Raw genomic sequence first — 16,693 nt, forward strand, 5'->3', positions numbered from 1 at the left:
AAGAATGAGGTGTGAGATGGAGCGTCATGTCCCGTAAACCCACATTTCAGCCAGGAGTAGCATTAGGATGACTCATGGGAAACTGCACAGAGCCATTAAATCTCACCAACTCTAATAGGTTCCCACATGTCAGAGGTAGCAATGGGTGTATTTTGTACATATATGGAGGTCTAGGCGGCGGGCCAGCTTCATTACCCAGTTTCCCATGCATTACCATGAGGGTCTGGTAAACTTAGCAGCTGTTTTGTCCAGAACGTGTTTATAATGCCATGTTCAGAAAACACATTTGTGTGGCATTCAGTAATTCATGGTCGCTGTATATATTCACTTTGTTTGCAATCCTAGTCCGGAACTACAGGACCTGTACATCTTTAATCACCAGCACATGGGACCACGCTCGCAAACCGCGGGCGAGAAAAGGCAACGCTATAGCAATAATGCTGTGTTCTGTGGGCTACAGCGGCCGGTAATGACCTGGGGCCCAAGATACAGTCCGGAGCGAACCAAGGGCTGTAACATCGGGCCCAATTGCCCTTACTGAGCCGGTGCAGCCGCAGAAAGCTTGATTATTGCTATTTGCATCCTGAAGCAAACCCTTGAGGTGCTAATAGCAATTAAAAAATAAAACACCTGCGCTGCTTCATTCACATCCGTGGCAGGGGAGAGTCAGGGAGGGGTTCCATGGAAATGGAAGTCAGGCCTCCGCTTGAGCCCCTCTTCCATTCTCATGGTTTCATCAGGAAGCTGTGCGGCCCTGGCAGCGGAGACCGAAAGAGGAAGGTAAGCAGATTTTAGGTGGGAAGTTGGGTTGAAGGGGCTGTATTAGGCTGCAGGGGAGGAGGGAGCACAGCCGCGTCCACTGCGGCGACCACTCTGTTTGCTCTCAACCTGGGCTTGCATCGGTAGATTCAATCAGGTTTGGAGCAACCTGATTGGCTGCCGCATCGGCAGAGGGTGCTAAATGTTATATTTTCCATCTACGTATAGAGAGGCAAGATCTGCACAAACTTACTCTAGCACTGCTTTACTCACATGTCCCATACCAACTAATGCATGCAATAGGACACTGTATGACAGCATGAGAATTGCATTGTGCATTGGAACAGATGCTCTTGGTGGTGCGTACTGAGATTACCATAGTTTCAGTTTAATGCCGTGTGAATAACTACATACTTGCCAACCCTACAGATTTAGGCAGTAGGCTACTGCTTTTTAAGCATTCCTACCGCCTACAGATTTCAGTGACAGATCCTACTGCTTTTTATAGTGGCAAGTAATTTATATGACTATAAGGCAAGCTCCAGGTCAAAGCATGTAATACATTCATTAGTATGTCTGTACAGTGGATTGGTAGGTGATTACTTTGATTGGGCTCAGACCAATCCACTGACCTGGCAGCTACGTGACTGTTGTGCATTCTGGCCGGGACAACCCCGTAGGTGAACCACCAACGAAGTCAAGTGGCAGAGTGTAACACCTTCACACAACATCTGCCTATCAGACTAAGGGGGGTATCAGTCACCATGTCATTCAGTGTTCAACTTGCAATAAATATGTTCTGCCTGGGCTCCAGTTCTGTGTAATTACCTTCTGTGAAGTTAGGTAATTGAATTTGGTTTTAAATTACCATTCAGAATAATACATTTTTAACATTTGAACATCTTTCCATATTGTGCTGTTTGATGGGTTGTGTATTTTAGAATACTTCAATGGTGCCAACAATGTATGTTATGTAATTTCCCGTGATGTCATTGTTATGGGAATTATTAATTTTTGAAACTTCAAAAATCTTACATCTTTTTGGTCACAGAATGTTGGCAAGTATGTAACTATGCATTCTCAGTTTAAGGTTTAGTGGGAATAAATATGCAGGCTCAGACTAATGCGCATTGTGAATTACTTTGTCAGCACCAAGTGAGAGTTGCCTAGCAGTAATTCATTGTCCACACAGCATCAGCATATAAAACCGTGCATCACATTCTTTACAGAGTGATTCCAACTCTGCATTAACTCTAGTCTCCAATCTTCACATACTTGCAGGTTATCGAGGCGTGGGGGGATCGGGGGGGGGCAAGGTGACAAAAAGAAGTAAACAGGGCCTCCCCTCTCGTTCTAGGCAAAGACAATATCCCATAGGCAGAAAACAAGGACACTCCCTAAAGAAAATAACATGTCCCCATGGGTTCATTTAGACACCTGTCCTTTTCCAGGTCTATGTGCAACCCTTTGGTGGCCCTGGAAAAGATCACATATTGGGGGATACAGAACACTTCCAGGAGATCTGGATAAGGCATTACAGAATGTCAGACCCACACTCTCATTGCATCTGGGTGTTGTGAAACCATTGGGTTAGGCTATCGGACCTAACTGCAGTATTTAGGGAATTAAGGACCAAAATTCAGACTAGCCGAACTGAGACAAATGCCTTATGTCAGGATGTGGTGGCCTCACACAAGTTTACCAGTGCACCAGCATTAAGGGTGAATTAAATGAAGGTGTAACTAATACCCTGAGAAGCTAAGGTTAACTGTGTAACCCCCTAAGGAGAAGCATTGCCTCGATGCACTTCACCAGCACAACAGGTTCCTGCATCTTTCAATGTAAGTACTCTTCCCAGCATCCCCTTGGATACCCCAAACAGGTTTTATACAGATCAGTTAAATAAGCAATGTTTATGAATCAGTACAAAGTATAATTGTTTGTGCTTCCACCAGGTCTTCAAAAATGACCACCATGGTCTTTGTCATGTGCTACATGGAAGAAGGGGATAACATTGCTAATTGATCAGTTCCTCTAGTGAGAAGATTATGTGGTGTTACAAGACCTCTTGGGTTTCCAAAGTGATTTAGAAAAGCTTTTCACTACAAAATGCCATGTCCAGGCCTTTGATAATGAACTCCTGCTGGACCTGCTAGTCTAACTGTCTAGTAGTTGAACCAAATGGAGTCAAAGATAAAAGGACGTCATTGTTTCACAGATATGAGGAGGACAGAAGGATCCATTGGGCCAGGTGTTGAATGTTAAAATGGATTTCTATAATCTGGTCTGGTGGGCAGCCTTTAGAAGGCCACCAGGCCAGTGAACAGGGAACTCTGAGAGGTTTATCACAACCCAATCAAGGTACATGAACGAGCAGTCTGGGCGTATTCTTAGGAGCATGTGAGTGGGGTCAGGGGCCCTCAATAGAGTGCACATAGTATGGCACACAGTCAGTTATAAAAATACAAATATTTATCATAGGCCTTACGACCACACTGAAGAATGTATGTAACAGGTAGTATTATCGCACAACATTCTATAGTATAAATATATACATTCACCACACCAAATATACATCAAATATCTTAGTAAGAATGCAGTCAATGGTGCAACCAGATCACAAGACAATCACCACAGTAATGTTACCAGAGGTACATGTTTTCTTTTCTTCCAAACCCAAGGCTAACCAAGGGGTAGGATACTTGACCCAGGATCGACGAATAAAAGATGAGTGGAATGGAATAAGGAGACAAAGGGACTTTTTTCCATTGTTATTCTATGGAGGACGAGGAGGGGGAGGTCAGATGCACTGTTTTGTCCTACCCTCCTCGACTCTGACTTTCCCAGATGACTTTGTGGACCATCTGTGGAATCTGGGGGCTCGATTTTCCGCCATTGCTTCTGTTGAGAGGTGCCCATGAGTTGCGGGTTCAAGGATTCTTCCAGTCAGGTGCAGCTGCAAGATGCAACCTCAGTCGATGAAGAAATACAAGAACCACTGATACAGGCCTTTTCAGGCTTCAAGACACTTCATATGTTGGAAGAAGGCAAGTTCCAGCAATGGTATCCACCCCCAGGCAACGGCAGGTGTCCTTCCAGCCACTGTCACAGAAGCTGCTCTAGCACAGGATCCCTTGATGCTGGGATGCTGAAATTCATGGACAAGGTGACGTATGGCTCAAGCTGGCAAAGTTCTGGACTCCAATGCAGATCGCAATGCTTCTGGCGAGGTAATTCATGAGAGAGGTGGCCAGTGCACTGGGAAGTCCAGGGACACTTCTGAAGGCTCAGAAGGGCGGGCTCCTCAAGGAGGTATCTAGACTAATTGGTACCATTACTACAAGGGCTGAAGCACTGCTCAGGGTCTTTCGGAGATCAGGAAGAGGAGCACAGCTTCAGTGGGCTGGCTACTGGAAAAGATGGTAGGCCACTTCAGGAGTTGCCTTTGAATCTTCATCAGGCTTTTCTTGGCTCCATTGATGATCTGCAGAAATTGCTTCAGAAATCCTCTTCTTATTCAAATCCGAGCTGCAAGCAAGTGCAAGCCCATGAACGGTAAGGATCCGCACCTTTCAAACAGCCAGTAGTTGTACAATCAAAGGATGTGGAGTGGGACTAGACAGGTTCACCCTCTTCCTGGGCCACACACACAGAAAGACAGCACTACCCTGCAAAAGCAGCAGCTTTTCCAGGCATGAACTTATAATGAATTTCCTGAACTAAGCCAAACAACAAAATGGCCAAAGAAGCAAGTGAGAATCTTGCGACACCGTCCTTTTAGGGCACTGGCCACGTTTAACAGCCATATGCGGTAAATGAATGCAAATGTGCACTGTAGAAATATTGCAAACATTATAAAAAAATGTATCTGCTGCGACCAGCTTGTCTTTAGGCACATATACAAAAAAACAAAATCCCATGTGTGAAAAGCTAGAGTGATAAAAAAGTACCCCCGTTACCATGCACTGTAAAATGTCATGGGCAAGGTTAAAAAGTCTGAGATTTCTAAAGGGAAACATAGTTTCAAAGTACTGCTAGTATGAAGGACTGATCAATTTCCCCATAACAATAAACAAAAGGCAAGATACAAAAAGAGAAATCTTTCCTAATAGTGAATTCCCTGAGATCTGTGTAGAGTAAATCAATATAGTTGCACAATTTGAACATATGTGAATGGAACTGAAGGGGCACACGAATAGAGACAAGAATGCCAACTGAATAAACCCATGTGTTTTTCACCTAAATGCCAAATAAGACATGCTTTGCCCCAGAGCAAGTGTTGAGCCATGCAGCTGTTATCAGAGCATTGCTGAATAAGACAAATTATGGATCAAGGACAACCATATCGATTTCCCCAGTTTAGAGTGATTCTTGATATGCTCTGGCTTACAATGCACAGTCTAACCAACAACTGGACATAGCAGTAATTCCTGTTACACTACTACAGAATTCCATCCTGAAGTCCAAGGCTTGTTTGTTAGCATTGCCACTGAGACATGGATCAAAAAATAGGTTCATTACCACCAGAATATCAATATGTGTCAGATGTGTTTGATTTTAGAATATAATTTAAAAATTAACATAATCATTTTCATCTATAACAGTATGCTGATATGTTTCTTTGAGACATATGTGTGTGTGAGTCATTAAAACATCGAGTTAAGCTCTTTCTTTCAAAAATGTTGTTTGCATTTACTAACACTTAAGGAAAAAGGAGGTGTGCATTAGCAGGTTTATTATTGTGATCGGTTTTGAAGATTATGAAAGATACAGATTAAATCTATCCTTCATTCGTTTCTTTTATGTCCAGCTTTAAAAGAGCTAAGAGAGAAATGATAAAGTGAGGTACTAAATCAAATGATAGATTTAAGTCTGTTAGATACATTTTCCCTATTTTATTAAGGAGAAAGTTTTTCAATATGTATTCTTTTAGATTGCTTTGTAAATAAGATGTATCCCAACCTGCAGGGACAAATGGGTAAATGTAGTAGATCATTAATTATTACACTGAATTCTGAATTCATGTTCAGTTACAATCAAGGTGAGGCTTTATAAACCAGTTATAATGTTCACTAAATAAAAAATATACATATATATATATATATATACCATAAATAGTGCCTCCTCAGTCATACATCTGCCATAAAAACCTCACGCCGGATGCCCTAATGGTGTATAGTAGGATATACACACTCACCAAGTTAAAAAAAAGTTATATCTTAAGAAATACCTGGAAACATACCTGGCCAGCGGTTTCATAAGACTGCAGCCTCTCCCCTATTGTTCATTCCAAATAAGGAGGAGGGCCTAAGAGCATGAACAGACTACAGAGCGCTTATAACATTTGTGAAATAAAATCAGTACCTACTCGCCACCCTTCATCTTTGTGTTACTTGACCAAGTTAAGGTGCCAAAGCGAACAATAAAACTCTTTCTCCGTGGTGATTATCACCTAGCCAGCGTAAGTTGAGGATTGGAGTGGAAAGAAGCATTCCGGACAAAGCATGTCGGAATAGAAACAATATTATGCCCCCTATTGTAATAATTGTATGTGTATTGGCCTACGCCAAGTTGTCTAAAACATCATGTGCGAACAAACTCCACGGCAAGGTCTTGACCTTAGAGAAACCAATGTAAGCCGCCATCTTGGATTGAGCCACCATTTTAGGTTCTCTTGTTATGTAGAAGTCACCCTGAACATCAAAATGGAGGCCAAATGACATTCTGAGTAAGATTCTGGCCGTTGTGACCTCCGTACAACTGAATAATTAATATGCCTGCAGGCCACTTGTCGGGGTCGCGAACAGAGACCTTGTCCTACTGTTGACCTATATGTAAATGTACTACTTATATCAGCGAAACTAATCGAAATGCATATATTAAAGGATTGACCTGGCAAGGAACCCTAAAACCAGAATTAAATATTTCGCAGAATGGTTAACCCCCAAGAGGGTTGACCAAGGGCTGGACAAATTGTATAAAAGGCGCGGGTATTCCAATATGCGGTCTCTCTCACTAACACATCGAACCCTCGTTGAAGTTCGTTATGTTATACTGAGAGCCGAATAGCTATCCGTTTGTCAATTCACTTGGTAACTGTTGTAGCTTGAAATAAAGCACTTGTATGTTTCTTTGTAACCTTGGTTGGTGTGTTTCTTTTTGGGATTCCCGGCCCCATATTATTTCTCTATTTTCACAGTTGCCGCCCGAATAGGGACCCTCAAGATTGATGCCGGATCATTGAAGGATTGACGCAGGGATCAGACGGTGTGATACTGTGGGCACGACCGAACGAGACGCGATACCTCGGCAGCGCTGCACGATCCGATCCTTGGACGATAGTCGTGTGGTCTAACACGGCATATTGACGAGGGTCCATTTTTGAGGCGGGCAGATTTGTCAAAACCACCAAACACAAGGTAAAATTCGTTAGGTAAGTTCTTTGGTAAACCGTACGGTCCTCCTTAGGCTTGGTCAGGTGTAGTCGTGACCCGACTCTTAATTTAACCATGACAATTTGAATTTGGCGTATTATATCTGCAGACACAATTATTGACCAGGTAACACCATTTTTTTGTGAAATGCCTGGGAAATTGTCTAGCTGCTTTAGGGCTCTGTTCTGCAGCGATCGATCGACAATCTTTGGAATTTAGCCGCCCGGCACCACAGGAGGGGTCGCCGGTGTGTACTATGTACTGTAAGCATGGCATTGGAAGTATAGTATTTAATGATATTTGGCACAGACAAACCAGACATGCCTCCGAATTTCAGTGGCCAATCAATGGTAGTTTCGAGATCCCCCGTATTGAATACCTAGAATCGGTCTTGTTAAAAAAGAAGGCCAGACCTGCAGCATTTGATGTTTTGCAGAATTGGAAAAAAGAAGCGTTGCAGCAGCTTAAAAGTAGGGATAAACATGCACGCCGTCATAAAACGAATGCCGAAAAGGCGTTGTTATATGATAGGGAAAAACATTCAGAGTCAGTCAAGAATATGGATAGGGCTTTCTCACTCGGTATCCAGAAAATCTATCCCTCTAAAGATTTTCATGTTTCCGAAGAATTTATTGATAAATTGTTAAACGAACGCAGGCCTGGTGCCTCTGCGCCACATCCGTATGATCCTCTCCCTGGTGCTCTGCCCATTCCTGCTGTTATTCCTGCTGTCATTCCTGCAGTTAGTCCTGTTCCCCCTATACAACCTATTGTTCCTATTCCTCTAGTTGTTGTTCCTCCACCTACTCTACCACCCCTTCCCCTTGCGCCGATAGTCGCACCTCCATTGAATTTGCCCGCACCTTAGCCCCCGAGTGGTTCTGTACTGACTGAAGTTGATCAGGGTGCGGGGTCAAAGATTGTTACTCGAAATACTGTCTCTGCAGAAAAGAAACAGCAATTATTTGCATGGGCTAAGCATTGTATGGAGAGAGGTGATCAAGCTGATGTTTTCTCCACATTATCAAATATGGGTAATTTTCCAGGGAAAAATGTTTTTATTGAAGGTTTGGGAACTCATTTATGTGTAATGTGGGGTAGATTACATAATACAGATCTCCCACAAGGGTTGAGCGATCTAAACACTTTAGCGCTTTCGAGGGACACTGAGGAGAAAGTACATGGTCATGTTGAGAGGTTATTTGAGTATAGGAGGGACTTAGAAAGATTACGGGATGAGGATGGTGAAGACGACAGTATGTATGTACAGAAACGGTTCCTTCCGTGTCGTAAATCAGCATCTGAGGAAGTACGAATTTGTACCAAAGATGCGATTCAATGGATCTCGGATTCATCGATACCGCCGGATGAAGTATATGACACGTATAGTCAGTATACAGTAGAAATGCAGAGGAAGGTGATTCAGGTAATGGTACAGTACCTGCAGGATGAATGTGTAAGGAAGAAGGTTAGTTGTCCTATAGAGTTATTGGGTATTTGTAAAAGGGCTTTTTCGCCCGACACTTCTTCGGCTGCCTTAGTGCTCGACCTGGCTCTGTTGCTTAGTAAGCGATCGGAATTAACTATATCTCAGTTGCCAATGAGAGAGGTTCCTCCGAAATTTGTCCCAAAGGTTGAGATTCCGGCTAACGTTGGGACAGGTGCACCCGCTGTGGACATCCCTGCACATTATGTATCGCAATTTGTTCACGTCCCGTTTTTGAGACAGGAAGTGAACACTATTAGACAATCAATTCCCGATATTAGGAAAAATCCGACAGGATTCTACAAAGAGATAGAGTCCGTTTTAGAGTCCTCTGTGTTCACCCTAAGTGATATTGACTTGCTATTCCCTGTACTCCTGTCCGTAGATTTATGGAAGCAGGTTCGAACAATAGATGATGTGCCAGGGATGGGAGATACGTGGGCTAACATAACTAGGTTTGATGGGGAAAGACCAGCTGGTGAGAAACCACCTCAGGTAATACTCACTTTGCCTGATAGAATTGTCACAAAATTGAAAACCATAATTCCTGAGAAAATAATTATTTGGGACAAGCTTATGGCCTGCGTTCAAGGAAAATCTGAAGGTGCCACCGAATTCTTTAATCGATTCGAACAGGTATTCTCTGACTTCAGTGGACAGGACTTGGGCACAGAGTCTGGGAAAAGGTTGTTTGTGGACAAATTTGTACGTGTATTGCTGCCTGACATCCAGTCACAGATTATGTCCTCCGAGAGCGATTGGCAGGCGAAGTCCCAATCTGAAGTTTTGCACATGGCTCAGTATTATGAGAACCGTGTTAATAATGAAAAAGAGAGAATAGAGAAGAGGAAAGGAGATTTGAAGACTAAAGTATTGTTACAGCAAATTGTTAGAAATCCCAGAGGCAGTAATTCACAGACCAGAGGTCAGTATGTTCCAAATCGGAACGTCCCCTTGGGTCCTGTGAATATTAATCAATGTGCCTATTGCCGCCAGGAAGGTCATTGGCGTGCACAGTGCCCCGTCCTTCGACAGAGGTCAAACAACACATTTGGGAGAATGGGTAGACGACCTAGAGGTCGCCCCGGAGTGGGGGGCCCTGATAGAGGTCAGTTCTCGCAAGATCCTCAGCAACCTTTTTCACGGGATAATCAGACTTTGAGTGTGGACACAAGAAACATATTTGATCACTCTTCTGCTGCCTACCTTTCTGAAGAGCTTCCTTCCGATGACATTTTATTTTGTTAGGATTGCCCAAAGCAGGGTTTGGAACCTTCACCTATTCCCGTTAGTCAAAAAGGTCCCTACGTTGAATTGTTAGTGGGGAATAGGAAACATCAGTTCTTGATAGACACTGGAGCACAGAAGTGCTCCATTGATCATTCTCGGGTTCCAAATATTCCACTGTCAGGGCAAACTAATGTTTCTGTAGGGTTTTCTGGCATACCAGTTGCTTGTCCGGTTTCTTCGCCGGTGCCTGTTTCTTTGGGTCCCTTTACGGACCACTGTCCATTCCTCTTGATTCAAACTGTGGAGAGAATTTGCTGGGGTTAAATCTGTTGAAGAAACTAAATGCAGTAATTCATTGTTCCTCTGACGGATTGCGGCTGACGGTTTCACCACAGCAACTTCCCAGTTCTCAGTTTTCAACTCGACCATTGCCACCTGAGTTTAGCGTTGTCCCGGAATGTTTGTGGGTGGTTGACGACAATGATGTTGGGGTACTACAGGGTAGAACCCGTTAAAATAGTTTTGAAACATGGAGTTAAACTACCACGCATTCCGCAATATAAAATATCAGTTGAGGGCGAGCGCGCTTTGAAGTGCATTGTCTCCGATTTTGTGCATCGTGGAGTGATCGAAGAGATTGCAGGTAGTTTATGTAACAGCCCGATTTTACCCGTGTACAAGAAAGGCGACAATGCAATCCCATTTCGTTTCATAAATGATCTACGCGCTATTAATAAAGTTGTCGCCCCACAATTTCCAATTGTGCGTGATGTGACAACAATACTAACGATGATCCCTGCTACAGCTACGCACTTTAGTGTTGTGGATCTGAAGAATGCTTTCTTCAGTATTCCTATACACAAGGAGAGTAGATATTTGTTTGCGTTCACCTTGGGGGGACGTTCGTTTACATTTACTCGTGCACCTCAAGGTTATACTGAAAGTCCAAGCATTTATAGTAGGGCTTTGAAAGAGCAGCTTGACACCCTTGAATTGCCATCTAATTGTACACTGCTTCAGTATGTCGATGACTTGCTTTTAGCTGCAGATTCTGAAAGTGCTTGTAAAGAAGGCACTGTATTGTTGCTTATTCATTTGGATGAACATGGTCATAAAGCTTCGCTTAAGAAATTTCAATATTGTTGTCAGGAGGTCGCCTATTTAAGCTATCTCCTGTCAAAGGAGGGGAGAAGTTTGACACCTGAAAGAATAAAACACATTTCTGGCATGTCTGTTCCAAATACACAGAAGGAAGTCAGAGCCTTAATAGGTATGGCTTCTTACTGAAGGCTGTGGATCCCGAACTTCTCACTAGTGATAAAACCGATGTTGGCCTTGACGAAGAAGGGCATTTCTTCACCGCTGCCATGGAAGTCGGAACATCAACGATCATTTGAGCTTCTCAAAGCCGCGTTATGCTCTGCACCGGTTCTGGGTACTCCAAATTACAATAAGGCCTTTGTGTTGTTTGTGCGTGAATGGGATGGATGTGCTTTGGCTGTGTTAACACAGGAACACAGAGGGAAGAATAGACGGTGCGGCTACTACTTTTCCTCCCTTGATCCTGTCGCATGCGCTTTGCCAAGATGTTTGCGAGCTGTCGTTGCTGCTGCCGCGTCTGTAAAACAGAGTGAGGGATGATTTAACCCTGATGGTACCTCACTCTGTAGATGTCCTATTGAATAAAACCCAAACACAGCACCTCACCTCTGCACGGCTGACGAGGTATGAATTAACTTTGTTTGCCCCTCACATTCAAATTAAGGTGTTGTGCTCTTAATCCAGCTGAACTCCTACCTTTCCCGCAAAATACTGTTTGCGGTGACGAAGAATCACATGACTGCCTGTATACTACTCAACAGGAAACGAAGGGCAGGATAGACCTTATAGATACTCCTTTGGATAATGCAGAAGGGGAGCTGTTTTGTGATGGCTCCTGCTTCAAACTCCCGGATGGTACATCTACAGCTGCCTATGCAGTTACTACATTGAGTACGGTTGTTGAAACTAAGAGAATCCCGCATAACTCTGTGCAGGCCGCAGAGATTATAGCGTTGACCCGAGCTTGTGAACTGTCCGAAGGGCATACAATAAACATATATACTGATAGCCAGTACGCCTTTGGGGTGGCTCACAACTTTGGGAGGCTCTGGTCGGAAAGAGGGTTCCTAACCTCGCATGGGACCAAGATTCAGCATGGCCCCCTGATAGTGCAATTGCTCTCGGCACTCGCGCTCCCTAGTCAGTTAGGGATCATGAAATGTGCAGCGCATCGTAAAGTCATAGATGATGTGGGAAAAGGGAACGCTTTCGCTGACCAGATAGCCAGGCAAACGGCCACAGACCTTAGCGCAGACATGTATGCTCTAAGAGAAACAAAAGATGCCTATGTAATGGATGAGTGTATTGGGTCTGTACGAGATATCCAAGCTGATGCCACGATAGAAGAGTCTAAAAAGTGGGCCGAAGGGATGGGGAAACTAGATGAAGATGGGTGTTGGGTGGATACATCTGAAGGGAAATGGTTGCTCCCTGATTCATATGTGCTGGCGATGGTTACGATGGCACACGGTCCTACGCATGTGTGTGCTCAGCAGATCACGAAAATGTTAGAACAAGTCTGGGTAAATGATAACATTTTGAAGATCGCGCAGTGCTATGTCCGAAATTGTATGATATGCTTACAGAACAATGTGGGGAAGGGGACAGTAACTCCAAGGGGTAGTTTTGGGCCTCCTTCTGTTCCCTTCGAGGTCATCCACTTTGATTTTATTGAGATGGAACGGTGTAACAATCTAAAATATGTCCTTGTGATCATTTGTGCTTTTAGTAAATGGGTTGAGGCTTTCCCCATTAAGGATGCTACTGCCATGACCACTGCGAAGACTATGGTAAAGGAATTCTTTCCACGATTTGGGCTGCCAAGAGTAATTTGGTCGGACAACGGTTTTTCGTTGCAGCAGTAATTTTGCAGATATGCACAGCGTTACACATTGAAAAACAATTTCACTCGGCTAGACATCCTCAAAGTGCTGGTTTGGTAGAGAAACATAACGGTATCCTAAAGAATAAGCTTGCTAAAACATGCGCCGGCACCAAACTGAAATGGCCGGACGCCTTACCTATTGTATTGTTAGCCATGCGCGCCACACCTCAAACTAAGACTGGGCTCTCTCCATTTGAGGTAGTGATGGGGAGACCTGCTAATATTTGGGGTCTTCCGAAGCCTAAAGCACTGAGAGAGGTTGAAAAGGTATTGCTTGTAGACTACTGTAACCAGTTGACTAAAAATCTGTATCTCATTTATCAGCAGGTTCAATCAGCTTTACCTGTACGGTTTACGGGCCCAGAGCACAATACACCCTGGAAGTTGGGTCCTGGTGAAGGCCTACGAAAGGTCTTCCTGACTCGCGCCTCGCTGGCGGGGACCTTACCAGGTGCTGTTGGTCACCCAGACAGCAGTGCGGGTGGCTGGAAAGAAGCATTGGATCCACGCGACGCATGTCAAGAAACTTCCTCACCCGACGCCACACGTTACAGAAGAAGCAGAACCCCTCGCTCATGCTACAATCTCAGATCCTGGAGTAGCAAATAGCGCTGTGAGTGTGTCGGAGAATCTCTCTGAGCCCGTGGAGCTTGGGGAACAGTCCATTTTGTCTCCACACTCTCTGGAAAGATCACTTCCGGAAAGCGTTGTTTCAAGTTCTGCGACTTCCATCGCCTCTGATACGTTGCTTCCTTCAGGAAGTGACGTTACCTTATTTCCGGATCAAACAGTACCGGGAATCACCAGGTACGACCTTCGACGAAGAAAATAGAACTACGGCATGGGGTTTGCCTGTGCATCTGGAAAAGAAACGAGTCATTGAGAGTTTTGTGCTTGCAAAAGAAAGTTTTTGAAAAGAAAGGGATTCTGCTGGCTAGGGTTGGGGAAAGACTAAGAAGTCGCACGACCGTAGTGTCGCCAGCAACGGACATTGGGGTCGTCGATTTAGAAAGTACGATGCCTACCACCTCCACAGCTGCTGCTCGCATTGTACTTGTAAATAAGGGGGTGACCAACTCAGACAATGAACAATGTGCCTGGGCCCCGAAAACGTATTGTTGTGTTGTAATAATAGTAATTGGAATTTGTATAGTTACTGCCGTGGGACTCTGGTAGAAGAAATGTATCCTCTAGAGCCTCTTCTGCCAATTGAAATTGCACCTACTGCTTTGACTCCCTCTGTACACCTTCATACTTTGTCACCTAGGGACTCCCAGCATAGACGAAAGTACCATAATAACACTTTAATGACAATAATGAATTCAACGCATGCCATTTTTAATAAGAGTAATTGCTGGATCTGCACCCATTTACTGCAACATGGGAACAAGGGGCTAGGATGGTATATTCACCCTTTACCTTTACCGACTGCTTGCTATGCCTCTCTTAGAGCACTATTCTTTGGCCATTGGAATGACAGCATCTCAGGGAACTTTGATGGAACTAATTTAAATAATTTTGAGAAACGTGAATTGACTCCCCTGGGATGCTCGCTTTTTGCAAATAGAAGTAAGCCTAATGTTGCTTCTATTAGGCCATCTGATAAACTGTCTCTTCCTTTCCAAACTCTAATTTCCTTTAAAATGGCTCTGATAGGCAATAAGGACGCTATGCCTCCTTCCTACTCCATTAACCTTAGCCACGATTCAGTCCCCTTTTGTGTACAAAGAAATGGCACTCGGTCAATGGGAGATTTTGAAGGTTGTGTGAACATTGTAAATTTGACCTGAGAGAACAGGCCTCTATATGTAGGGGGGCCTGTCTATTTCATTTGCGGTAGTACAGCATTTCCCTGGTTGCCCAAGGATTGGCAGGGAACCTGTTATTTAGGAATCCTGTTACCTGGGGTATTCATAGCAAGTACATTGGAAGTTTCTAAGGCTTGCCCACTGCGGGACGAGAATGGAGATACCCCTGGGCAAATATTGGGAGATATAACAAAATCAGTTGTGCCATTTTGGGGACAGATAGCAAATTCTGAAAATATTAGGGGCCTAGCAAGTACTGGAGAGAACCATCAACCGGACCATGGATATTCTCCATAGTATGACACTGGAACAGAAAGCAATAAGATTGATAGCGCTCCAAAACCCGATGGCATTAGATGTCATTCTGGCAGAACGTGGTGGAGTATGTAAATTAGAGGGGTCCGCTTGTTGTGTTTTCGTACCAGATTCCTCACCAACAATTTTCAAAGCAAAACAGAACGTGCACGTCCTTAGTTCAGAAGTGCATGTTCCTGTGGGATATTGGAGTATTAGTGCTTGGTTCTGGGATTCTCTACGATCCTGGGGTTGGAAGGTGCTTTCTGTCATACTGGTTATTTTGGGAATCCTGCTATTCCTTTGTTGCTGTATCCAATGTCTACCCACTATATGTGCAATGCTAGGGGGATGTTGCGCTCAGGCAGTGAGCACGATAGGGCACAAAATGTATGCCCCAGATACAGCATCTAAAGAGTTTGTGTTGCAAGAGGTTCTGGTGAACGACCTAATGGCTATAGATATTACAGATAACGATTCAGGATGTATGGACGACAATGCATGGAGCTATTTACAAAGATATTAGAAATGGTATTAGCACTTGGCATAGGCCAAAAGGAGGGTTTGTCGGAATAGAAACAATATTATGCCTCCTATTGTAATATTTGTATGTGTATTGGCCTATGCCAAGTTGTCTAAAACATCATGTGCGAACAAACTCCACGGCAAGGTCTTGACCTTAGAGAAACCAATGTAAGCCGCCATCTTCGATTGAGCCGCCATTTTAGGTTCTCTTGTTATGTAGAAGTCACCCTGAACATCACAATGGAGGCCAAATGACATTCTGAGTAAGATTCTGGCCGTTGTGACCTCCGTACAACTGAATAATTAATATGCCTGCAGGCCACTTGTCAGGGTCGCGAACAGAGACCTTGTCCTTCTGTTAACCTATATGTAAATGTACTACTTATATCAGCGAAACTAATCGAAATGCATATATTAAAGGATTGACCTGGCAAGGAACCCTAAGACCAGAATTTAATATTTCGCAGAATGGTTAACCCGCAAGAGGGTTGGCAAAGGGCTGGACAAATTGTATAAAAGGCCCGGGTATTCCAATATGCGGTCTCTCTCACTAACACATCGAACCCTTGTTGAAGTTCGTTATGTTATACTGAGAGCCAAATAGCTATCCGTTTGTCAATTGACTTGGTAACTGTTGTAGCTTGAAATAAAGCACTTGTATGTTTCTTTGTAACCTGTGTTGGTGTGTTTCTTTTTGGGCTTCCCGGCCTCATATTATTTCTCTGTTTTCACATGAGGACCCAGTCATGTTATTTGGCTTATTGAGCACCCATTCTGAGGTCTAGTATGTAATTAATACTGTATTATGGGAGTTTCTAGATGTGTGAGCAGTGGTGAACACCAACAACATACCGATCTACTCAAGAACTCTGAGGTAGCATCTACCAATCAGTCCCCGCCCCCACTTCAACCACTGTTTACAATGAATTCTGGGAGTTTCTGGATGTGTTTGTGGCTGTGCACACCAAAAATATAGTGATCTACTCAAAAACTCTGAGGGAACATCTAACAACTTGCCCCCAATCACTTAAACCACTGTTTATTCTGCATTATGGGAGTTTCTGGATGTGTGTGTGGTTGTGCACACCAATAATATACTGATCTACTCAAGAACTCTGAGGGAGCATCTAACAACTTCCCCCAATCACTTCAACCACTGTTTATTCTGCAT

Source organism: Ambystoma mexicanum, chromosome 5q (assembly GCF_040938575.1).
Source record: "Ambystoma mexicanum isolate Mex_15411 chromosome 5q, UKY_AmexF1_1, whole genome shotgun sequence".
NCBI lineage: Eukaryota > Metazoa > Chordata > Amphibia > Caudata > Ambystomatidae > Ambystoma > Ambystoma mexicanum.